This window comes from Meriones unguiculatus, assembly GCF_030254825.1.
Source record: "Meriones unguiculatus strain TT.TT164.6M chromosome 13 unlocalized genomic scaffold, Bangor_MerUng_6.1 Chr13_unordered_Scaffold_34, whole genome shotgun sequence".
Taxonomy (NCBI): Eukaryota; Metazoa; Chordata; class Mammalia; order Rodentia; family Muridae; genus Meriones; species Meriones unguiculatus.
In genome coordinates this window covers 15,920,296-15,946,028 of record NW_026843646.1, presented here as the reverse complement: position 1 = coordinate 15,946,028, position 25,733 = coordinate 15,920,296, and the positions used below count along the sequence as shown (strand labels likewise).

At 42.0% G+C, this 25,733-nt stretch overlaps 1 pseudogene; it reads right to left on the bottom strand.

Annotated features, from left to right (window-relative positions):
• LOC132650928 (grainyhead-like protein 2 homolog) overlaps window positions 1-7,753 on the bottom strand; it is a 59,519-nt pseudogene extending 51,766 nt beyond the window's left edge.
• Between the last annotated feature and the right edge of the window lie 17,980 nt (window positions 7,754-25,733).

The following is a 25,733-nucleotide window of genomic DNA, read 5'->3' as shown; positions in this document are numbered from 1 at the left end:
GTAAGGAAGCAGGGCTCAGGGGAAATGTCAGCACGCCATGGCCACAATCACCTGATGGGTTTCTACAGGTACAAGCTTACAGACAACTTTTTATTCTAAATCCTCTCTCTCTCTCTCCATTCCTCCTCCTCCTCTCTCTCCTGTGGGGTGTGTGTGAAGGTCAGAACAACTTGCAGTGTGTTTGCTTATTTGATTGCTTAAGTTGCACATACCTTCATCTTCTCTGAAAATAATCTCCATCTTAGTTTTGTTTGTGTGTTAGATGCTGGGCCTCTTGCATGGTTTTGAACAAAAGGAAAAGAACAAAAAGTCTCTACTATTCATGACAGGAAAAAAGTATAAAAGAAAAACACAAGCCCATAAATGTGAAAATAAATTTCAGGATACCAGAGAAAGAACTAGAGAGGTGAGTAGATAGAGAATAAATGTGTAAAGGTAGAAAGAACCCAGTTAAATACCTCAGAACTGCAGTCTTGGGAAATGCTGCTCTTTAGTATGTACAGAGTAGAAAGACCCACTAATGTTAGGCTATTCAGAGCACGCATGTGTGAGTGGGCACGTACACACACATTCAGCAGAGATTGTTGATGTCAAGTTAGTCTACACACATACAAGCACTCAGCTGAAGAGAGCAAAATATCTGAAGTAGTAGCTACGTCCATTCTGGTCAATGGTTTGGGCTTTTGTTATTGTTGGTGGTGGTAGTTCTTTTTGGTTTTTCAAGACAGGGTTTCTCTGTGTAGTCCTGGCTATCCTGAAACTCACTATGTGGACCAGGCTGGACTCAAACCACAGAGATCCACCTGGCCTCTGCCTCCTGAGTGATGGGATTAACAATGGTTTTTATGATACAAACAAGTAATGCTCCAGGGCATAAGGATAAGGAAAGCTCTGGGCTCTGAAGTGTTAAAACAGCACACCAGCTTTTCTGGGGGCCGGCTGCTGTGGGGCTGAGGATGTTAAACATGGGGCCTGTGGCCAAGCAGGAAGAGTCATTTAATCCGCTTTGCTGAGGAGGTGAAGCTGATGCCCATCTTCCCTCCTGGGCCCATGTAAGTTGCACTCTGCAATTATTGGAAAAGGAAAATTATAGCACTTTTTTTTGGTCTCATTGTAATGGATGATTTGCTTCCATGAAGATGGGTAGGACAGGAGCCTGAGGGTAGCATCCACCCTTCCATCTACCTAATCTTGCAGGACTGGGATGCAAATTGGAAGTTGAGATGCAAAGAAATGTCCTCCATGACATCTCTTAGCCCTGTACATCCAGTTGCATCCTAAACATCTGTTGATACAGACGTGTTTCTGAAACTCTCTTCCTGAGACTGGAAGAACATTCACTGGTAATCTAATAATAAAGGGATGAGTGGGACACATCAAGTCCTTAAGTGCAGCTAGTGGAAGGTATTCAGGCAAACAGGACAGACAGCATCAAACAGGAAGCCTTGTTCTACCCTGACAGGCAGAGACGCTAAATCCAAAGGCAGCAAAGAATACCCTACTATGCCAGCTTAATATTACTGAATTATTTTAGGTTGCTTTTGTTTGTTTGTTTCAAGATGGGGTTTCACCATTTAGCCCTGGCTCTCCTGGAACTAGCTCTGTAAACCAGGATGTCCTCAAACTCATAAATACATCAGTCTGCCTCTACCTCCCCAGTACTGGGATTAAAGGCATGTACCACCACAGCCTGGCAGGTTTTTCTTTAAAACTTGTCAAAAGAAAGGCCAACAAGATGTCTTAGTGGGCAAAACTACTTGCCACACAAGCTTGGCAATCTGAGACCTGTTCCCACAACCTAGATAGGGAGTTAGGGATGCTGGTGTGTCTGTAATCCCACAGTCCTCCTGAGAGATGGGATGCAGAGACAGGAAGTTTATGTCCTCCTGCCTGGACTGTGGAGGGTGACAGAGACAAGAGACCCTGACTCAGAACAAGGTACAAAGAGAGATACAACTCTGGGAAAGTGTCCTCTAAGCTCTACATGCATGTCCTCACTCCTGTGCACCCAGGCTCACACAGAGAGACACATTAATAATAATAATAGACAGTAAACAAAAATTTTTCTAAAGAAAGATGTAATAGACTCGTCTTTAGTGGTGGTGAAGGAGAAATATTTTTTAATTCTTTATTAATTACACTTTATTTATTTTGTATCCTTCCTGTGGTTCCCTCCCTCCTCCCGTCCCAATCCCTCCCTTCCTCCCCCCTCTGCATGCATGCCCCTCCCCAAGTCCACTCTTAGGGGAGGTCTTCTTTTCCTTCCTTCTGATCCTATTCTATTAGGTCTCATCAGGAGTGACTGCATTGTCTTCTTCTGTGGCCTGGTAAGGCTGCTCCCCACTCAGGAGGAGATGATCAAAGAGCAGGCCAATCAGTTCATGTCAGAGACAGTCCCTGTTCCTATTACTATGGAACCCCACTTGGACACTGAACTGCCATGGGGTATTATCTGTGTAGGGGTCTTAGGTTATCTCCATGCATGGTCCTTGGTTGGAGTATATCTCAGGAAAGACCTCTGTGCTCAGATTTTTTGGTTATGTTGCTCTCCTTGTGGAGCTCCTGTCCTCTCCAGATCTTACTGTCTCCCACTTCCTTCATAAGATTCCCTGCACTCTGCCCAAAGGTTGGCAATAAGTCTCAGTATCTGCTTTGATAGTGTACAGGGCAGAGCCTTTCAGAGGTCTCTTTTTCTCCTTCTTCTGATGTTCATCCTCTTTGCTTTTCTGGATAGGGATTGCACTCATATAGACATATAATATAGGATAAACCTACTAAAATCTGTACACCTAAAGAAACTAATCAAGAGGGAGGACTTTTGCTATGCTCGATCCCTATTGAGAAATATTTTTACTGAATTAAGATTCTTCCAAAATATTGGCTGCAGAGGGATTTTTTTTTAAAGACTGGGGAAGGGGTGACCTCCCTCATCCTAGCATTTGCTAGAGTAGGAAGGCGCAAACACAAAACAAAGGGTGTAGTGTGCTGGTCTCCTAATATGGTAACAAGGCAAAGAGTGCAAGGAATTCTGCAGCACTCTAACGCTCACGCTGGTCTCCTGTATGGTCTCCATGACAGACATCCTAGCACTCAGGGACTAGGTTAACCTTGGAATCAGTATGGAAGAGAGAGCAACACTGAAGAGGCAGGGGGCATTTGAACTCTCCCTGGAAACCTGAGAAAGAGCTGCAGTTAGGGCTGCACCGTGTGGGTGATGTCACCGTCGCAGAGATGCTCTGAACCAGTACTCCAAGCTCACTACTCTTGAATGACTCAACAGTCTTGTGTGAAAAATCACCATCTTGGAGATTTGTGCTTGGCAAACCTGCTTTCTAGTACCAGTGTTTGACTTAAAACTTAAAATCGGAATGCCCTGCAGGTGAGAGTCATGTGAGAAAGTAAGGCTCAGAAGCTGTCCCATCATAACCCTCTGGGTGGGACCTCAGGCATCTGTGGAGTGTTTACCCTGACTCCCCACCATTCCACAGCTCGGCAAATAAAACTGAGGAAGGGGACATGAGATGCTGGAAGCCGGCAATGCCTGTAATACCAGCATTTGGAAGGCTGAGACAAGAGGATTGCTGTGAGTTCTGAGCCAGTCTGGGCCACACAGCTTGGCTTAAAAACCACCCCTGTCCCCAGAAAAAATAAACACAAATGCTGGAAACTCTGGTGCCAGGTCTAGGCCACAGCTGTACCTCACTGCAGGTGCCTTCTGCTGCACTGGCCAGGACCCATGCCCACCTGTGGGGACAGTGGGGACACTCAGAACTCCACCATCTACACACCAAGAACCTGAGACAATGCACAGTGCATGGTCCTCCAGACTGCACAGACCCCGAAGGGAACAGGTCCTGTCCAAGACTGTTTAGCCTGCTTGAGTCACCTACCAGAAAGCCACTGTGGCACAACCAGAAAAACCGGCTCTGAGAGGTGGAACCTTGCAGCCACTAGGCCTGAAGCAGGCAGCCAGCTTGGGACCATGGCCAGAGCCTGGGACCACCACAGAACTTGAGCACATTCCTGGCCAAATGTTGTTCCCATTACTAAAGGAAGCTAAATGACTCAGTGTTGGTGTCCTCTCCTTTCTCCTGCTTGCTCCAGAGGAAAGACAGATGCAGGGCTAAGAGGCAGGGCTGCGTAAGGTCCTCAGAAGCAGAGCACTTGCCTAGCACATGGGAAGTCCTGGGGTCAATTTTAAGGACCACACAGGAGTGTGCGCACACACAAACAATAAACACAACATTAGAAGAGGGGCTAAGGAGAAGGCCCAGTGGGTAAAGTACTTGGCACATACACATGAGAAACATTTTAAATCTCATTGTGTTGCTACCTCCCAACAGTGGAAGCCAGCAAAGACCTGAACCTCGGGTGGATGCCATAGTGCATAAAAATTCAAATGTATACCCAGGGCTGGGCAGAGAAAGTTCCAGAACAGAGTAGCACTAGGATAATGTCACTGATCATGAAAGCCACTTACAACCTTGAAAACTTAGGCCCAGTGCCTCTAGAATTCTTAATTATCAAAATAATTAAAAAACCTGCATCTAATAATAATAATAATAATAATAATAACAACAACAATAGTGATAACAACAACAATAGTGATGATGATGATAATGATGAAGCCTGGTATTATAGTTTAGGCCTATAATCCCACACCCCAGAAGGCAGCACAGGGAGACCCTATCTCCAAAAAAAATGCTACAAACAAACTAAAAACTCTTTATTTTTAAACATGGGTGAAAATGTTAAAATTTAGAATAATTCATAAATGCACAATATTAACACATGTGCTTTGTGGACCATTGGTCTGTGTTTTCTGGCCACCAAAAAAAAAATCCCAAACATCCTGTGATATAGACTGAGCTGCTGAGACCCCCTCCTGAAGCCTGCAGATATCTGTTGGGTATAAACGTAACAGCAACCCCCGAAAAGAAAACATTTTCTGTATGATATCACCAATCCTCCCTGTTTAGCTGACAGTCTTTCCCACAACTGCTATCCTAGTGTTTCTTTTGCAGTCTACTTACTATAAAATCAGTAATAACCATTTGTAACATTAAAAAGCTTACTTATCACTTAAAACAAAAGACATTCACTAAAAATAGGTATTAAGGAAATAAAACAAACACTGCTGCAGGAAGTATCATAAAATATTGCCCAAGACCATTTGCCAATGTGTACAGAAAACCAGTATGTGTGCCTAGAAGTATACCTGTGCACATATGTGCAAACTCACATACAGACAGGCACACATGTGCACACTCATGCACACAGACATACATGTATCCATCCATGCATACATAAAGTGAGCACTTGTATATGGCAAGTGAGTGGTGTAGAATGAACTGGCTGCAAGATCAGCTAGTGTAGCCCCAAATCAACTATTCCATCAGCTTCCATGGAACCTGTCTCTTGGGATGTCCACTTCTCTTTCAAAGGTCCCTACTGAAACAGCCCTTAACTCACTTGTCTCTACCATCCATTATAGCAGACTGTAATACTGAAAATACAGAGAGGACTGTGGTGCATGTTTAGAGCTAGCTTTAACACTCTAGGACATCTTCTGTGGCAAAATCCCATTTTTCTTCTCAGTAACCATGAAGTGGATATGGCCTCCCCCTGGTCACACTGCTGATTGGTTACTGGATCCCTTGCTGGATCGATATCCCCCAAAGCCTAGTAAGATGCCTGTAGAGACATTTGTTTTGACTGCCAGAGATTCCAGCACATCCCAGTACTGTGCCCTAACACAAACCCCCTTTGTGCAATAGTCTAGCCTCAAAGAGAAACAGAAAGAGCAGGGGCCAGCACAGGCTAAAGAAAGATAGGCGGCAGGAGCCGTGGAATGGCGCAGACAACCTCAGTAAGCTGTGACAGTCTCAGGAGTGAGGAGAGAGTTGGAGAGGTCTCAGGCAACCAAGAGCACATGCTGTGTGCAGGCATGCTAGAGACACATTTTGCCTGAAGTTCTGTGTGAAGCATCTTGTAGTAGGGCCTGTTCCCTTCTCTGGAACATTCTCCAGGCTGCACTGCTGACTTGTCACTGAATGCCCATTTGGGTCAGCTTTCTTGGGCCTAAAGCCAGTTTCACCTACATTGTTTTATACATGAGTGGAATGAGACACTGAGCAATTCATTTTCTTCTGGAAAGCCTGCTTGCAAACTCCCAGCCAGTTTCCTCTCTCACCCAGCCTTCCCGCTGAGGACAATGAAGCATTGACAGCCTTGTTTACATTGACCTCCTCCTGAGATGAAAGACAAAGTCTTCTAACACTCTCCAGCCGGTACACAGGTACACAACTGAAGCAGAAAACAAGCTTAGGTTTTATCTGAAACATCCTTTAAGTGCAAAATGAGGCTGAAGAATAAGACACTGAGACCCAGAATGAGCTTTGGGGCCTTCAAAACAGACCTGTGAGCAAACAGGGCTATCTGTGGAAACACTTCCTTATCCAAACCAAGGTAGGGCAGGCATCTGTCCTTGATGCCTGTTTGTCAGAGACATTACTTACCCCTGCACGTCTCAGCTACACTTACACCCAAAGAAACAGAAGAGGGTCAGTCAACAAAGAAGTGTTTCAAAGTCATCGTGGTGAAGGTGATTGGAAGCCCTACTTCTGGAGCTCTGCTCCTTCACCTACTGAAGCTGTATGTCGCTCACTGTGAAGATACAAGCTTCCTGATGGTGGCATAGAGAAGCTGGGGGGCTTACAAGAATCCAAGTGTTAGATGCAAGTTCTAGACTGGAACATGTGGCCTGAAGAACTGAGGAGGGGCAACATGGCGGCTCATCACATTTTTTCAGAGCAGAAGCTCACACCCCACAACAAAAGGAGAAAGGCATGAATCCTCTAAAAGGGAATATAGCAGCGCCCCAGTGCTTGGGAGGAAGAGGCAGTTGAATCTTTGTGAATTCAAGGCTGGCCTGGTCTACAAAGAGAGTTCCAGGAGAACCAAGGCTGTTACACAAAGAAACTCAGTCTTTAAAAACCAAAATAGACAGACAGATACATACATGCATACAGATACATAGATAGATACAGAGATGATAGATAAACAAATAACTAAATAAATAAATAAAATAAGAAAGGGACCACGCTCATTTTCTTCTTTTTGACTCAAGTTTCTAGGAAAACACTACACAGGGTTTTGAACAAGAGTCTTCATTCATTAAGAGTCATGGTAGGTTTCACTAACCTTTGCCTCTTCATTCACATCCCAGGTAAAGGAAACAGCATTGTACGCGATCTCTTCAATGTTTCCAATGGTGTTGAAGCTCTCCTTGTAGTCAGCTATGACAGTGAAAGAGAAAAAGGGCTTAGCAGGGTGGTAGCCAAGAGGAGAGGCACAGGCCTCTAATCCCTGCACTTGGGAGGTAAAGACAAGAGGATCTAGAGTTCCGGGTCATCCTTGTAACAGAGACCAGCCTTGGCCAGTACATGAGACCCTGGCTCAAAACACTCACACGCCACACACATACATATGCACCCATGCACGCACACATGATTGTACACTAAAGTAAGAGTCCCTCGATGACACATTATTTGTCAATGGTAAAGTTTTGAATTTGCCTATTTTGCAATGTGACAAGCTACATATTTCTGCTTACAGAATTCTACGGCTGAAAAAAAATTTACTCACGTCTTTTTATTAAGAGTAAATCTATGTGAACCATGTCTTTATCTGATTTGATTATTAGGTCTTTTTTTCTGTTCACCTTCCTACTTCCCACTTTTTTGACAGCCATCCCCCGCCTCCCCCATACACACACAGGGACAATTTTTAGAAGCAAAATATTCTGCCAGTCAGGCGATGTCACTAAAGGAACTGCAGTAGAGTGAAGGCTTTCCATGAGCAGTGATGGTGATAGAGATCAAACACACACTAAGCACATACTACACTGAGGCACCCCCATGCCAAAGAAGGACATTTCTAAAACTTATCTTAGTACTCCAGAGCGTTGCATTAATCTCACTCGGCTGTCATCACCTGACCACTTTGGGCTCTGTCCTATGGTCACTCCTTACACAATATGTTATCTATTCCCTTATAGTATGCGTCTATTCCCTCATACAGTATGTAGTGATTCCCTTACAGAGTAGGTATCTATTTCCTTATGGTATGTAGCTATTCCCTGTCATCCCATTAGACTCCCCATGGAGTCAATAGAGATCAGCATGGGTGCTGTGTACTGTTATGGGCATGTTGGGCTACACAGAAAAGCCCAATTTGCTTATCTCCAATGATGAAACTGGTACCTCAGCACTGCAGGAAGATTCCTTATTGCTGGGAGCAGAATGGTGCAGGAAAACCCACCTCATGCTCTCCAGACTCCCTGGGATAGGCTGGCTGGTCTAGCCTCAGGCTGAATTCTATTTCCCCCTCTTTCTCGGATCACCTCTGCTTTCTATGATCCCTGAGGAGTTCAAAGCAGTTTGCTGAATGCTGTGTCTTCATTTCATCTACCCTACATGCAAATATCTGCCCATATGCACCTAGCCAGCCTAGACTCTTCTTGTGGAGAGTGCTAACTTATTTCCTTTTCACTCACTCCAGTGGTCTTGCCTAGAGAAACCTCAAAGCAAGATAATGTTTCTTTTCTTTTTTGGCATTGTTTTGTTTCTCTGTGCCTTGAGACACAGTTCCACAAGTATAACCCAAGCTGGTTAAACTTGTCCTGAATGCTGAGATTACAGGTTTGAGCTGTCATATCCAACTCCAAACCTTTATATTTTAAACAAAGCACATAAACTTTTAGCATAAAAGTATGTATATTCAACATAGGAAAGTCAGAGACCATGAATAAATAAAAAAATTTAAGGACAACCACAGTCTACTAACCCACAATTAACTGCCTTTAAACTTTATCTATGTGCTCTTATCTCTCATCTAGCTCCTTTTCTCCAAACATGTAGATATTTTTATACCGTGATTAATAAACATCTTTTTCATTGCTATATTGTTTTGCTTGGCTCATCTCTGGTGTCTTCCATATGTAAAACCTTCTGTAAAATTATACGATTGTATCAGACCATGTGTCATGGCTTTATTCTTATTGGTCACTCAGCTGACAGCTGACAGTCTGCTGCCCTACCCCAGTGTTTCACTTCTTTGTACAGCTAAATTTCATTTAAATTTAATTATATTTTATTAAAGTAAATTCTCAGGGGCAGAAGTATAGCTTGCTGGTAGAGCAAGGGCTAGGAGAAGTTGGGTTCAACAGCTAGCATTAAAACAAAAGACATTTTAAAAAAGCATATTTCCAGAAATAAGTTTTTTGTTTCTTACTTTGTTTTGTTCTGTTGAAACAAGGTCTCACTGTGTATTCCTGGCTAGCCTGGAACTCACAGAGATTGCCTGCTGCTACCTCTCAAGTGCTGAGGTTAGGGATCTGAGCCACTAGACCCAGCTATAATTTTAAGGCTGATTAATATTGCCACACTGGTCCAGGGAGGAACAATTTACACTTAGGGCAATTATGTCTTTTCTTCTCAGATTGTCTTTTTTCCAAACTAATATTCAAAACATTATTTTAATCTGAAATTCCTTGATTGCTAAAGGCGTTGAATAGTCATTCTTGTTCTCTGGCTATTTGCATTTCTTCTTATTATTTTTATTTTTGTAAGTTCATTCATTTATTTTGGCTTTTCTAATTTTATTCTTGATCCACTTTTCTCTTAGGGTAGTCATGATTTTAAAATAAATACTCAAAGGTAAATGAGGGGGAAAATCAAAAGAAAAGAACATTACCCCTTACAGTTTCTAAAAAGGCTTTATGTTTGGGACGATCATGAATGCACACCTGTGCTTTCTGCAGGCTTCCTCTATGAGAGAGAGAAGAAAGCCAAATTTAAATTTGAATTCCATGATTCTTCACTAATCCCTTGCAAGATAATCTTATAGCTGTTTGAGTGAAGAGCAGGTAAGATCAGCTGTGAAGAAGAAATGTCACATCTAGAAGTTAAGACAAGAAAGGTGCTTAGATGGACACTGTGGAGTCCTACATCACAAGGCTTCATTTTTCCAGTTTTAATTTCCCCCAAAAAGGGCTGAAAAAAAGAAAAAGAATTTCATACCACTTGTCATATAGAAACACACCAGAGTCTTCTAATATGGCACTCAACCAATAAATATGGCAACCAAAATGCTCATTCTGTGCCAGGAAATGTCCTCAGTAGGCCCCTAGTCTTATAGCTCTTGCAATATAGAAAATAGAACACAACTAAATACATAAACATAAACAAACAAGATAATTATTCTAAATCTGCCTGATTTTTCAAAGAAGTCTTGAATGTTCTTTTCTCTGTTTCTTACCCAACAAAAACAGAAAAATAGGATGAAGGCAGTTCTTATTAATTATGATAATTTACACTCAAAAGGACAATCACTAAATGCTCAGCTAGTAAGTCATGTTGAAATAAGTGGAATCACGGGGAGGAGTAATTCTAATGAAACTGATCCCATTGATGCCATGGTGCCAGCCATAAAGCCACATCTCCAGTCTGAGGTTATCATGTCCTGAACTTCCAAGTCAGGCCAAGTAGTATGGAAATACACAGCCACAGACATCATCCAGGGTGTGTCAGGATGCCCCAGAGCAGTATGGTAATTCATGGATTCTCGGGGTTTAAAGACTATCTGAGAAGCACATTTTCAAATGTTGGAGGCCAGCATAGGGCTTTGGTGAGACATAGGCCAGTGCCAGATATTCTCAGTCATGAGCATGGAGTGAAGCCAATACTACATTTCTGCCAACTCTCATGTGGGGCTGGTGGGGTTCCTACATTTGAGAAGTCTTGACTCTGTTGTAAAATGGAATGGATCTTTTGGGTACTTCTGGTTTTCACCACCATGATCTTAGAAAGCACATTAGTTGGTGGTGCACGCCTATAATCCCAGCACTCAGGGAGACAGAAGCAGGTGGATCTCTAGGCGATCAAGCCCAGCCTGGTCTACAAAGAGTCCAGGACAGCCAACGATACACAGAAAAACCCTGTTTGGGAAAAAGTAAAAAGAAAAAAATATATATACATTAGTCTTTATTTATGAGGTCCATGTAATGGTCTATTCTTCCCCACCAAAAAAAAAAAACAAAAAACAAAAAAAAAACAAACTTTTTTTCTTGATGAACAGACACAAGGCTATACAATGGCGGAGGACTTATCTAACCAGGAACACTTAGACTCACTCCAAGAGGTCTATCCTTGTACCTAGAGTGGACTCAAAGATATTGTTTCTTTCTGATAAAACCACTCTCATCTCTTGGCAGTCAGACCCAAAGACTCCTGGAATGATAACTGTGGTCTAGTTAAGAACATACATGTTCATGCTGGACAGGCCTTGTGCCAATGATGAGGTCTGTTTTTGGAATAATTCCTGAGGTAGCAATCAGCATGTTTTCTCATAGGGAGAAGCCAAACTGTTTATGGAAGTCAAAAATTCTGATAACTAATTAACTATGATTTGAATTCAGTTCTGTCTGATACCAACAGCCGCATTTTTAACTGCAATTTCAAACATAAATCATCAGCAGATATTGAAGCACATACTTCAATGGCAACTGCTTTATGAGGTGCTGAGGGAATGTATGGTGAAGGAGGAAAGGAAACTGGGCATTTGGGGACTGTGGGAAGTTACTTACAAAGGAAGGCAGGAATAGGGTACTTTGGCAGGGAATGCTGAAATGTTTTCTTCAACAAGAAAATATTTTTAGAACTTGCTAGCATGAGAAGGCTGAGTGAGAAGGTCAAGCTAGCCCATCTAAGAAAACCAAAGGCACTGGTGCTGTGGAAAATGATGAGTATGCCCACATATTCGCTTTCTTTACTCATTTCTTGCAAGTTATATTTCTTTTTTTAATTTTTTTTATTTTTTTTAATTTTTTTTATCAGTTACATTTTATTAACTCTGTATCCCAGCCGTGTCCCGATCCCTCATTCCCTTCCAGTCCCTCCCTCCCTCCCTCATCTCCACCATGCCCCTTTCCAAGTCCACTGATAGGGGGGACCTCCTCCCCTGATCCTGTTTTATCAGGTATCTTCAGGACTGGCTGCAAAGCCCTCCTCTGTGGCCTAACAGGACTGCTCCTCCCTTTGGGGGTGGGGAGACCAAAGAGCCAGTCATTGAGTTCCTGTTAGAAATATTCCCTGTTCCCCTCACTTTGGGAAACCAATTGGTTACTGAGCTACCACAGGCTACATCTGAGCGGAGGTTCTAGGTTATATCCATACATGGTCCTTGGTTGAATGTCAGTCTCAGAAAAGACCCTGTGCCCAGATATATTTGGTCCTTGTGGAGCTCCTATCCTTTCCCCATCAGACTAACTCCCCTTCTTTCTTATGATTCCCTGTACTCTGCCAAAAGTTTGGTCATGAGTCTTTGCTTTGAAAACACTGCTAGTTAGAGTCTTTCAGATGCGCTCAGTAGACTCCTGTCATACGTTCAATGCACATCCCATCTGTCTTTCTAAACGAGGATTGATCATCTTATCCCATGTCCGCTCAATTGATTATCTTTTTTAGGTGTATAGATTTCATTATGTTTATCATATCTTATAGGTCTATATATGTGAGTATATCCCATGTTTGTCTTTCTCCTTCTGGGATATTTCACTCAGAATGATCTTTTCTAGATCCTACCATTTGCCTGCAAATTTCATGATTTCCTCCTTTTTGATTGCTGAGTAGTATTCCATTGTATAAAAATACCACAATTTCTGTACTCATTCCACCGTTGATGGACATCTGGGTTGTTTCCAGGTTCTGGCTGTTACAAATAGAGCTGCTATAAACATGGTTGAGCAAGTGTCCTTTTTGTGTACTTGAACAAACTTTGGGTATATACCTAGCAGTGGTATAGCTGGGTCTGGAGGAAGCACTATTCCTATTTGTCTTAGAAAGCGCCAGATAGCTTTCCAGAGTGGTTGTACAAGTTTACATTCCCACCAGCAGTGGAGGAGGGTTCCCCTTTCTCCACAACCTCTCCAGCATGTGTTATCGCTTGAGTTTTTAATCTTGGCCATTCTGATGGGTGTAAGGTGATATCTCAGGGTCATTTTGATTTGCATTTCCCTGATGGCTAATGAGGATGAGCATTTCTTTAAGTGTTTTTCTGCCATTCGATATTCCTCTGTGGAGAATTCTCTGTTTAGCTCTGTTCCCCATTTTTTAATTGGATTACTTGGATTGCTGCTTTTCAGCTTCTTTAGTTCTTTGTATATACTGGATATTAGTCCTCTGTCAGATAAAGGGTTAGTGAAGATTCTTTCCCAATCTGTAGGCAGTCGTTTTGTTTTGATGACGGTATCCTTTGCTTTACAGAAACTTTTCAGTTTCATGAGGTCCCATTTATTGATTGTTGCTCTTAGAGCCTGTGCTGTTGGTGTTCTGTTCAGGAAGTTGTCTCCTGTGCCAATGAGTTCTAGGCTGTTCCCCACTTTTTTTTCCAATTGACTGAGGGTATCTGGTTTTATGTTGAGGTCCTTGATCCACTTTGACTTTAGTTTTGTGCAGGGTGATAAATATGGATCTATTTTCATTTTTCTGCATGTAGACATCTAGTTGGTCCAGCACCATTTGTTGAAGATGCTGTCTTTTTTCCATTGAATGGATTTGGCTTCTTTGTCAAATATCGAGTATTCATAGGTGTGTGGATTTATTTCTGGGTCTTCTATGTGGTTCCATTGATCCTCCTTTCTGTTTCTATGCCAATACCATGCAGTTTTTATTACTGTTGCCCTGTAGTACAGCTTGAGATCAGGAATGGAGATACCTCCAGATGATCTGTTGTTGTACAGGATCGTTTTGGAGATTCTGGGTTTTTTGTTTCTCCATATGAAGCTGAGAATCTTTTTTTCGAGGTCTGTAAAGAATTGAATTGGTATTTTGATGGGAATTGCATTGAATCTGTAGATTGCTTTTGGCAGTATGGCCATTTTCACAATGTTAATCCTACCAATCCATGAGCACGGGAGATCTTTCCATCTTCTGATATCTTCTTCGATTTCTTTCTTCAGAGACTTGAAGTTTTTCTCAAACAGGTCTTTCACTTGCTTGGTTAGAGTCACACCAAGGTACTTTATGTTATTAGTGGCTATTGTGAAGGGTGTTGTTTCCCTAATTTCTTTCTCAGCCTTTTTGTCTTTGGTATATAGGAGGGCTTTTGATTTTTTGAGTTGATTTTGTATCCTGCCACTTTGCTAAAGGTGTTTATCAGCTGAAGGAGTTCTCTGGTTGAATTTTTGGGGTCGCTCATGTATACTATCATATCATCTGCAAATAGTGACACTTTGACCTCTTCCTTTCTGATTTGTATCCCCTTGATCTCCTTTAGTTGTCTTATTGCTCTGGCTAGGACTTCAAGTACTATGTTGAAGAGATATGGAGACAATGGACAGCCTTGTCTTGTCCCTGATTTCAGTGGGATTGATTTAAGTTTCTCTCCATTGAGTTTGATGTTAGCTATAGGCTTGCTATATATTGCCTTTACTATGTTTAGGTATGTGCTTGTATCCCTGATCTCTCCAAGACTTTAAACATGAATGGGTGTTGGACTTTGTCAAATGCTTTTTCGGCATCTAAGGAGATGATCATGTGGTTTTTCTCCTTCAGTTTGTTTATGTAGTGGATTACATTGATGGATTTCCGTATGTTGAACCACCCTTGCATGCCTGGGATGAAGCCTACTTGATCATGGTGGATGATATCTTTGATGTGTTCTTGGATTCGGTTTGCAAGTATTTTATTGAGTATTTTTGCGTCAATGTTCATAAGAGAGATAGGCCTGAAGTTCTCTTTTTTTGTTGGGTCTTTGTGTGGTTTAGGTATTAAGGTGACTGTGGCTTCATAGAATGAGTTTGGTAGTGTTCCTTCTGTTTCTATTTTGTGGAATAGCTTGAGGAGAATTGGAGTTAGCACTTCTTTGAAAGTCTTGTAGAATTCTGCGCTGAAGGCATCTGGTCCAGGGCTTTCTTTGGAGGGGAGACTCTTAATGACTGCTTCGATTTCCTTGGGAGATATAGGGCTATTCAGTCTTTCTACCTGATCTTGACTTAGTTTTGGTAGATGGAATCTATCAAGAAAATTATCCATTTCATTTAGATTCTCAAATTTTGTGGCATATAGGCTTTTGTAGTATGACCTAATAATTGTTTGGATTTCCTCAATGTCTGTGGTTATGTCCCCCTTTTCATTTCTGATTTTGCTGATCTGGATAGTTTCTCTCTGCTTTTTAGTTAGTTTGGCTAAGGGTTTGTCTATCTTGTTGATTTTCTCAAAGAACCAGCTTTTTGTTTCATTGATTCTTTGGATAGTTTTATTTGTTTCTAGTTGATTGATTTCAGCCCTTAGTTTGATTATTTCCAGCCGTCTGCTCCTCTTGGGTGTATCTGCTTCTTTTTTTTCCAGGGTTTTCAGTTGGGCCATTAAATTTTTTGTATGTGATGTTACGAATTTCTTCTTGCAGGCACTTAGTGCTATAAATTTTCCTCTGAGCACTGCTTTCAATGTGTCCCATAAATTTGGGTATGTTGTGCCTTCCTTTTTATTGAATTCTAGGAAGTCTTTAATTTCTTTCTTTATTTCTTCCTTAATCCAGCTGTCATTGAGTAGTAAGTTGTTCAGTTTCCATGTGCATGTCGGCTTTTTGTTGTTTCTGTTGTTGTTGATGTCTAGCTTTAGTCCTTGGTGGTCAGATAGTATACAAGGGATTATTTCGATCCTTTTGTATCTGTTGAGGCTTGCTTTGTGACCCACTATATGGTCTATTTTGGAAAAGGTTCCATGCGGTGCTGAAAAGAAGGTGTACTCTTTTGAGTTTGGGTGAAACGATCTGTAGACGTCTATTAGGTCCATTTGATTTAGGGATTCTGTGAGTGCTTTTATTTCCCTATTTGGTGTCTGTCTAGTTGATCTGTCCCTTGGTGAGAGTGGAGTGTTGAAGTCTCCCACTATTAAGGTATTAGGATCAATGTATGATTTAAGCTTTAATAATGTTTCATTTATGAATGTCGGTGCTCTTGTATTTGGGGCATAGATATTCAAGATTGTGATGTCCTCTTGGTGGATTTTTCCTTTGATGAGAATATAGTGGCCCTCCTTATCTTTTTTGATTAACTTGGGTTGAAAGTCTATTTTAGTAGATATTAGGATGGCTACTCCAGCTTGTTTTCTGGAACCATTTGCTTGAAAAACAGTTTTCCAGCCCTTTACTCTGAGGTAGTGTTTGTCTTTGTTGCATAGGTGTGTTTCTTGGATGCAACAGAATGTTGGATCCTGTTTCCTTAACCATTCTGTTAGCCTGTGTCTTTTTATTGGTGAGTTGAGTCCATTGATATTGATAGATAATAGTGACCAATGCATGTTAGTTCCTTTTGTAATGGAGTCGATGATCTAACCCTGTTTCATTGCTTGTTTTCTTTTCATTTTTGTTGGGACATAATCTGTATGCCCTGTTTTCTTGGGTGAATTTGTTTTCATTGGATTGGAGTTTTCCTTCTAGTATCTTCTGTAGGGATGGTTTGCTGTGTAGATATTGTGTAAATTTAGTTTTGTCATGGAATATTTTGTTTTCTCCATCTATGTTGATTGAAAGCTTTGTAGGGTATAATAGTCTGGGTTGACATTTGTGATCTCTTAGAGTCTCCATGATACTTGCCCAGGCCCTTCTGGCTTTCATAGTTTCTGATGAGAAGTCCGGTGTGATTCTGATAGGTCTACTTTCATATGTTACTTGGCCTTTTTCCCTTGCTGCTTTTAATATCTTTTCTTTGTTCTCTAGATTTAGTGTTTTGACTATGATGTGACGTGGTGTGTTTCTTTTCTGGTCTAGTCTATTTGGAGTTCTGTAGGCCTCTTGTATATTTATGGACATCTCTTTCTTTAAGTTGGGAAAATTTTCTTCTATGATTTTCTTGAAAATATTTTCTGGTCCTTGGAGTCTGGAGTCTTCTTTTTCGTGAATTCCTATTATTCTTAGATTTTGTCTTTTCATAGCATCCTTGATTTCTTGGATATTTTGTGATTGGAACTTTTCTGATTTTACTTTTTCTTTGAGAGAAGTATCCATTTCTGCAAGTGTGTCTTCAGCTCCAGAGATTCTCTCTTCCATCTCTTGTATTCTGTTGGTGATGCTTACTTTTGTGGTTCCTGATCTTTTCTCCAAGTTCTCCAGCTCAAGGGTTTTCTCATTTTGTGTTTTCTTTATTGATTCTAATTATGTTTTTATGCCTTGCACCATTTCTTTCATGTGTTTGAATTTGGATTCCTGACTCTCTACGATGGCCTCTATTTCTTTTTTCATTTCCTTCTTATATGCCACTAATTTTTCCTCTACTTGTGTATCTATTTGTTTGGCTATGTTTGCCTGTGTTTCTTTAAGGATATTGTCTATTTCTTCTTTCTTTGCCTCCAATTGATTGGTCATCTCTTTGAAAGACTTGTTCATTTCCTCCTTATGAGCCTCAAATAATTGGGCAAGCATGGCTTTAAAATCATTTTCCTGTGCTTCTGCTGAATTGGAGTATCCATCGATTTTGGGGTTTGCTGGTGAAGTCATGATGTCCTGATTTATGTTGGAAGTGTTCTTTCGCCTACCCCTGGCCATTGGCTTATCTGAAACCTTCCCTGTTTGTTTTTGGATTCTGAAGATCAGACTGGTGCTGTCTCTCTCTGGTGTCTGGAGAGTTCTTCAGGAAGCTGAGCACTCTCAGCGTGTGCTGAGGACTAGCTGTACCTGTGGGAGGAAAGTACGCAGGCGCAAACGGGGCAAATGCAAGCGTGTGTGCGCACGCATGTGTGTGTCTGTGTGTGTAAGTGTGGGTGGATGAGTTTCTCGAGGGACTGAGTGATGGCTAATGTTGAACCCTTGAGTGTGTGGGAGGGGCTCTGCACTGTATATGTCGCAGGCACTAATGATGATCGCAGTGCAATTTCTGGCATTAATTGTCTTAACTCCTCAGTCAGGCCCACAGGGCAGGAACTTCAATGTCCCTAGTGCCCCTCTGTTTCCCAAAGTGGGTATGTGGGTGGGAGGGGGGGTTCGATGCCTGGCTTCTGATTTAGAAGGACCCAGGATCTGGGGAACTGCAGATTCTCAAGGGTGGTCTTACAGGCAGGTCTCTTGGCAGAGATCGTGGTATCCTGGGCTCTCTGCTCTCTGGTTTGGCCCTGCTTCTTTGATGTGTTCCGCCAGTTCTGTGCTGCTGTCACTGCCAGGTTCTGATGTCTTGCTGCAGCTGGAGATTTCAGGGTGGTCATTTCAGCAGGGATGGGGTAACCAGGCTCTCTGTTCTCTGGTTTGGCCCTGGTTAGTCTTAAACTGGAGGGCTGTGGTGCCCCACCAGTTCAGTGCTGCTCAGCCTCCACGTCCCGCTGTAACTCGAGACTGGGTTGCTAGTCCCAATGCTTTCTGAGAAGTTCTGGGATCTCTTCGTTGTGCTCTCCAAGCTTGGGAGGCCCAGTGCCTGGTGTGTCCAGGTTGTATGACGTTTCTGCCTGGTTTTGGTGAGTATATAGTGTATTCTCTGTCACTGTGGGATTGGGCGGGCCGTACCGTCAGTGATGGCAATCCTGCAGAGCTAGTATGGTGTCTAGCAGATTCGCGCCCTGGGAGGATGGTGCAGCCGCTGCACGAATCTGGGACTCCAGGGCACGTACTGCTGGCTTTTGTCTGCCGCTAAAGTGCTTGGGGCTCCGTCTCAGCAGCTGTATACCCAGGCAGTTAGGTCTGCGCTGAGAAAGATGAGTCTGCTGTGCCACTCTGCCGAGGAGGAAGGAGGTCTGGGGGAAGGGAGTGCCGCAAGAACAAAGGATTGTTTCTCTTCTTCCCCAAGCAAGTCTCCGGGTGACCAGAGGCCAAAGTTTTCACCTCCTGCGATGTTCCCTGGTGTTCAGAAAGTCTCGCTGTGGTTTTCCTGGGTTGGGGGTCCTTGCATTCTCCAAATCAGAAGATCAGGTATCCCACCACTCAGAAAATGTGTGTACTAGTCGCCATCTTGGCTACCGCGTTTCTGTTCTTTCGATGAAAACTTGTTTCTGTGACCTACAGTGGGAGATAACACTTTTCAGTTTTCCTGTAATCCTAATTGAGCGAGCAACACACATGTGATTCCGTTTAAAAGTAGTGCTTTGCTTTTCTGTTCTTTCGTTGGACACTTGTTCCTGTTAGGAACAAGTTAGGGTTAGGGTTAGGGTTACGGTTAAGATTAGGGTAGGGTTAGTGTTAGGGTTAGGGTTAGGGTTATATCACTTTTCAGTTTTCCTGTTATAATAATTGAACAGGCGACATGTATGTGAATTAATTTACAAAGTAGTGCTTTGCTTTTCTGTTCTTTCGTTCAAAACTTGTTCCTGTGCAGTACAGTGCGATATATCACATTTCAGTTTTCCTGTATTCCTAATTGAGCGAGGGACACACATGTGATTTAGTGTACAATGTAGTGCTTTGCGTTTATGTTCTTTCATTGGAAACTTTTTCCTGTTAGGATCAAGTTAGGGTTAGGGTTAGGGTTAGGGTTAGGGTAGGGTTAGGGTTAGGGTTAGGGTTAGGATTATATCACTTTTCAGTTTTCCTGTTATAATATTTAAAAAGGCGACACGTATGTTCATTAGTTTACAAAGTTGTGCTTTGCGTTTCTGTTCTTTTGTGGGAAACTTGTTCTGGGTAGGAACAATTTAGGGTTAGGGTAAGGGTTAGTGTTTGGTTAGGGATAGGGTAGGGTTAGGGTTAGGGTTAGGGTTAGGGTTTTGGGTTAGGGTTAGGGTTAGGGTAGAGTTAGGGTTAGGGTTATATCACTTTTCAGTTTTCCTGTTATAATAATTGAACAGGCGACACGTATGTGAATTAGTTTACAAAGTAGTGCTTTGCTTTTCTGTTCTTTCGTTGGAAACTTGTTCCTGTGCTGTACAGTGCGATATATCACTTTTCAGTTTTCCTTTATTCCTAATTGAGCGAGCAACACACATGTGATTTAGTTTACAAAGTAGTGCTTTATGTTTATGTTCTTTCGTTGGAAACTTTTTCCTGTTAGGAACAAGTTAGGGTTAGGGTTAGGGTTAGGGTTAGGGTTAGGGTTAGGGTTAGAGTAGGTTTAGGGTTAGGGTTAGGGTTAGGGTAATATCACTTTGCAGTTCACCTGTTATAATAATAGAACAGGCGACACGTATGTGAATTAGTTTACAAAGTTGTGTTTTGAGTTTCTGTTCTTTCGATGGAAACTTGTTCCTGTGCTGTACAGTGCGATATATCACTTTTCAGTTTTCCTTTATTCCTAATTGAGCGAGCACCACACATGTGATTTAGTTTACAAAGTAGTGCTTTATTTTTATGTTCTTTCGTTGGAAACTTTTTCCTGTTAGGAACAAGTTAGGGTTAGAGTTAGGGTTAGGGTTAGGGTTAGGGTTAGGGTAATTTTAGGGTTAGGGTTAGGGTTAGGGTTAGGGTTAGGGTAATATCACTTTGCAGTTCACCTGTTATAATAATAGAACAGGCGACACGTATGTGAATTAGTTTACAAAGTTGTGTTTTGAGTTTCTGTTCTTTCGATGGAAACTTGTTTCTGTGCTGTACAGTACGATATATCACTTTTCAGTTTTCCTGTTATAATAATTGAACGGGCAACAAATATGTGAATTATTTTACAAAGTTATGCTTTGCCTTTCTGTTCTTTCGATGGAAACTTGTTTCGGTGCAGTACAGTGCGATATATCACTTTTCAGTTTTCCTGTATTCCTAATTGAGCGAGTGACACACACGTGATTTAGTTTACAAAGTAGTGCTTTGTGTTTATGTTCTTTCTTTGGAAAATTTTTCCTGTTAAGAACAAGTTAGCGCTCGAGGGGCAAGATGGCAGAGCCGGGAGGACTCTCATTCTGAGCAGCAGCACAGCAGGATCAGCACAGTGACCAGCAATCAGAACTCTCAGCCATAAAACACAGTCATTGTGTTTCCCAGGTGAGAGGATACCCCATGGTGGGGGATTCAATCAGCTTTTAACTCACCTGGCTAAACCTCGGAAGAGATCCCGGTTCCGCCAGACGCTTGGCTGCTGGCCGCCAGCGCCAGCCCCATCCCAGAGCCACAAGCCAGTGTCTCTGGTCACAGTCCCAGACTGAACCCTGGGCACCACACTATCAGAGACTGGAATTTTCAGTCGAGAGATAACCCCAGGGTACAGGAAACGATTGGGACCAGCCTTAGGTCACCCAGACATCCCCTGGAAAAGACTCGGGCGGGCGGGTTCCACGGGCACCCCAGGAGCCAGCCCGGAGCCAGAGCCGGGAACCCAGGTTCCGGCACAGAGCCCTGCCTGCCTGCGCGCCTGATTCGCTGCCGGAGATAGAAACGGCGGGTCTGATCTCAGAGCACTCAGCTCACCCCCAACCTGAAAAGGTCCCCGAAAAATTACCCAGCTTAGGGAGCCACTCAGGTTCCCAAAAGCCGCAAAGGCAGACACAGGCAGTTTTTGCACACCAGACAGCTGGCAGAGACTGAGCCGCCATCACACAGCTGTGCTCCAGGCACAGGCAATTTCTGCGGCCAGCCAGCTGGCGGACACTGAGCAGTGTGCACCAGCGCAAAAAAAGACACTAGGAGTCCGTGTCTCCAGAGAATCCACGGGGAAGGAAGGAAACTGTACTGATCTAAATCACCCAATCCTTCCCTAGAAAAAGTCTAGCAGTCTAGTGGGGCCGAGGCGCCAGCACTCAGCTGTGCTCCAGACATAAGCACAAACAGTTGAGGCGTGCCTGATGTCCAACTGGGTCACAGCAGCTGATCATTAAATTTGCAACAAGAAACCCAGAAACAGGGCAGCTGCCCTCAGGACTTCCCTGGGTAAGAGGAGAACCCTCTTGACTAACAAAGACCACAGTTACCACTCAGGTCTATATCCCTGAGGTGAGCAACTCCTGAAAAAGCACCAGCCATCCAGGGACTATACCCAAAAAGCTGAGAAGACATCCTTCAGGAAAAACCAGCTTTCTGCAAAGGGGATTCTCTCCACCACAGGATCCCCAGGAACCACCAGAAAATAACCCCAAACACCTAAGATAACACAATGGGTAGAAGCCAGCATAAAAGCTCAAGCAACAAAAGACAGAGCAATATGGCATCTCCAGAACCCAGTTACCCAGGGGCAAGTAGCCCTGGACACCCCACCATAACTGAAATCCAAGAAGATGACCTAACAAGTATGCTCATGAAAATGATAACAGAGGAAACAAATAAGATTCGTAAAGACATAGAGGAAGATAAACTCAAACAGAATATTGCCATCCGTAAAGAAATAGAGGAAGCTGCAGCCAAACAGTTTATGGCCTTTAGAAAGGAAATGCTTAAAACACTGAATGAAATGATAGAAACAGAGTTGAAGGAACTAAAAGAAAAACAGGAAAGTACAATCAGACAGGTGAAGGAAGTAAACAAAACAACTCAAGACCTGAAGATAGAATTGGAAAAATTAAAGAAAACACAAATGGAAGAAATAAGGAAAGGAAGAATCTAGGGAAGAAAACAGGAACTACAGAGGTAAGCATAACCAACAGACTACAAGAGATGGAAGAAAGAATCTCAGGTGTAGAAGATACAATGGAAGAAATCGATGTATCTGTCAAAGAAAATGTTAAATCCGAAAAAATTCCTGACACAGACCGTCCAAGAAATGCAAGACAATATGAAAAGACAAAACCTAAGAATAATAGGTATAGAGGAAAAAGAAGACTCACTTCTCCAAGGCCCAGAAAATATTTTCAACAAAATCATTGAAGAAAATTTCCCCAAGCTAAAGGAGAGGCCAATTAGAATACATGAGGCCTACAGAACACCCAACAAATTTGACCAGAAAAGAAAATCCTCCCGCCACATAATAATCAAAACCATAAGTATACAGAACAAAGAAAAAATACTAAAAGCTGCAAGGGAAAAAGGCCAAGTAACATATAATGGCAAACCCATTAGAATCACACCTGACTTTTCAACAGAGACTATGAAAGCCAGAAGGGCCTGGACTGATATCATGCAGACCCTAAGAGAACACAGATGTCAGCCCAGGCTACTATACCCAGCAAAACTCTCAGTCCTCATAAATGGAGAAAACAAGATATTCAATGACAAAAACAAATTTCAACAATATCTACAAACAAATCCAGCATTACAGAAGACACTGGAAGGGAAAATACAACCCAAGAAAGCTAGCTACATTCAAGAAAACACAGGAAATAAATAACCTCACTTCAGTAAAACAAAAAGCAACCAAGCACACAACCTGATGACCACAGCCAACATCAAAATCAAGAGATCTAACAGCCACTGGTCATTAATCTCTCTCAACATCAATGGACTCAACTCTCCAATAAAAAGACACAGATTAACAGAATGGATACATAAACAAAACCCAGCAATCTGTTGCATACAAGAAACACACCTAAGACACAAAGATAGACATTACCTGAGGGTAAAGGGTTGGAAGACGACTTTCCAAGCAAACGGACCCAAGAAGCAAGCAGGAGTAGCCATTCTAATATCTGATAAAATAGACTTTCAACCAAAATTAATCAAAAGAGATGGGGAAGGACACTTCATACTCATCAAGGGAAAATTCCACCAGGAAGACATCACAATCCTGAACATCTATGCCCCAAATACAAGGGCACCCACATTTGTGAAAGAAACATTGATAAAATTTAAAGCACATATAGATCCACACACATTAATAGTGGGAGACTTCAACACCCCACTCTCAACAAAGGACAGGTCAACCAAACAGAAATTAAACAAAGAAACAATGTCTCTGACAGAGGTCATGAATCAAATGGACCTAACAGACATTTACAGAACTTTACACCCAAACACAAAAGAATTTACCTTCTTCTCAGCACCTCATGGAACCTTCTCCAAAATAGACCACATAGTGGGTCACAAAGCAAGCCTCAACAGATACAAGAAGATTGAAATAATCCCATGTATCTTGTCTGATCACCATGGAATAAAGCTGGACCTCAACAATAACAGAAATAACAAAAAGCCTACACACACATGGAAACTGAACAACTTGTTACTAAATGACAGCTGGGTCAGGGAAGAAATAAAGAAAGAAATTAAAGTCTTTCTAGAAATCAATGAAAATGAAGACACAACATACCTGAACTTGTGGGATACAATGAAAGCAGTGCTAAGAGGAAAGTTCATAGCACTAAGTGCCTTCAAGAAGAAATTTGAGACAGCTCATTCAAGCACCCTAATGGCTCACTTAGAAACCCTAGAAAAAGAAGAAGCAGACACACCAAGAAGGAGTAGACGGCTGGAAATAATCAAACTCAGGGCTGAAATCAATCAATTGGAAACAAATAAAACAATTCAAAGAATCAATGAAACCAAGAGCTGGTTCTTTGAGAAAATCAACAAGATCGACAAACCCTTAGCCAGGCTAACTAAAAGGCAGAGAGATACAACCCAAATCAACAAAATCAGAAATGAAAAGGGGGATATAACTACAGACACTGAGGAAATCCAAACAATCATTAGGACTTACTTCAAAAGTCTATATGCCACAAAATTTGAAAATCTAAATGAAATGGACAATTTTCTTGATCGATTTGACTTACCAAAGCTGAACCAGGACCAGGTAAATCAACTAAATAGACCTATATCCCCCAAAGAAATAGAAGCGGTCATCAAAAGTCTCCCATCCAAAAAAAGCCCAGGACCAGATGGCTTCAGCGCAGAATTCTACCAGACCTTCAAAGAAGAGCTAACACCAATTCTCTTCAAACTATTCCACAAAATAGAAACAGAAGGAATATTACCAAATTCATTCTATGAAGCCACAGTCACCTTGGTACCTAAACCTCACAAAGACTCAACAAAGAAAGAGAATTTCCGGCCAATCTCCCTTATAAACATTGATGCAAAAATACTTAATAAAATACTTGCAAACTGAATCCAAGAAAACATCAAAGATATTATCCACTATGACCAAGTAGGCTTCATCCCAGGTATGCAGGGGTGGTTCAATATACGGAAATCCATCAATGTGATCCACCATATTAACAAACTGAAAGAAAAAAAACCACATGATAATCTTCCTAGATGCTGAAAAAGCCTTCGACAAAATCCAACATCCATTCATGTTCAAAGTATTGGAGAGATCAGGGATACAAGGCACATATCTAAACATAGTAAAGGCGATATACAGCAAGCCTATAGCCAACATCAAACTGAACGGAGAGAAACTTAAAGCAATCCCCCTGAAATCAGGGACAAGACAAGGCTGCCCACTCTCTCCATATCTCTTCAACATAGTGCTGGAAGTCCTTGCTAGAGCAATAAGACAGTTGAAGGAGATCAAGGGGATACAAATTGGAAAGGAAGAAGTCAAATTATCACTATTTGCAGATGATATGATAGTATACGTGAGTGACCCCAAAAACTCTACCAGGGAACTCCTACAGCTGATAAACACCTTCAGCAAAGTGGCAGGATACAAAATTAACTCAAAAAAATTAGTAGCCCTCCTATATACAAAGGACAAAAGGGCTGAGAAAGAAATTAAGGAAACAACACCCTTCACAATAGCCACAAATGACATAAGGTACCTTGGAGTAACCCTAACCAAGGAAGTCAAACACTTGTATGGAAAAAATTTCAAATCTCTGAAGAAAGAATTAGAAGAAGATATGAGAAGATGGAAAGATCTCCCATGCTCATGGCTTGGTAGGATTAACATAGTAAAA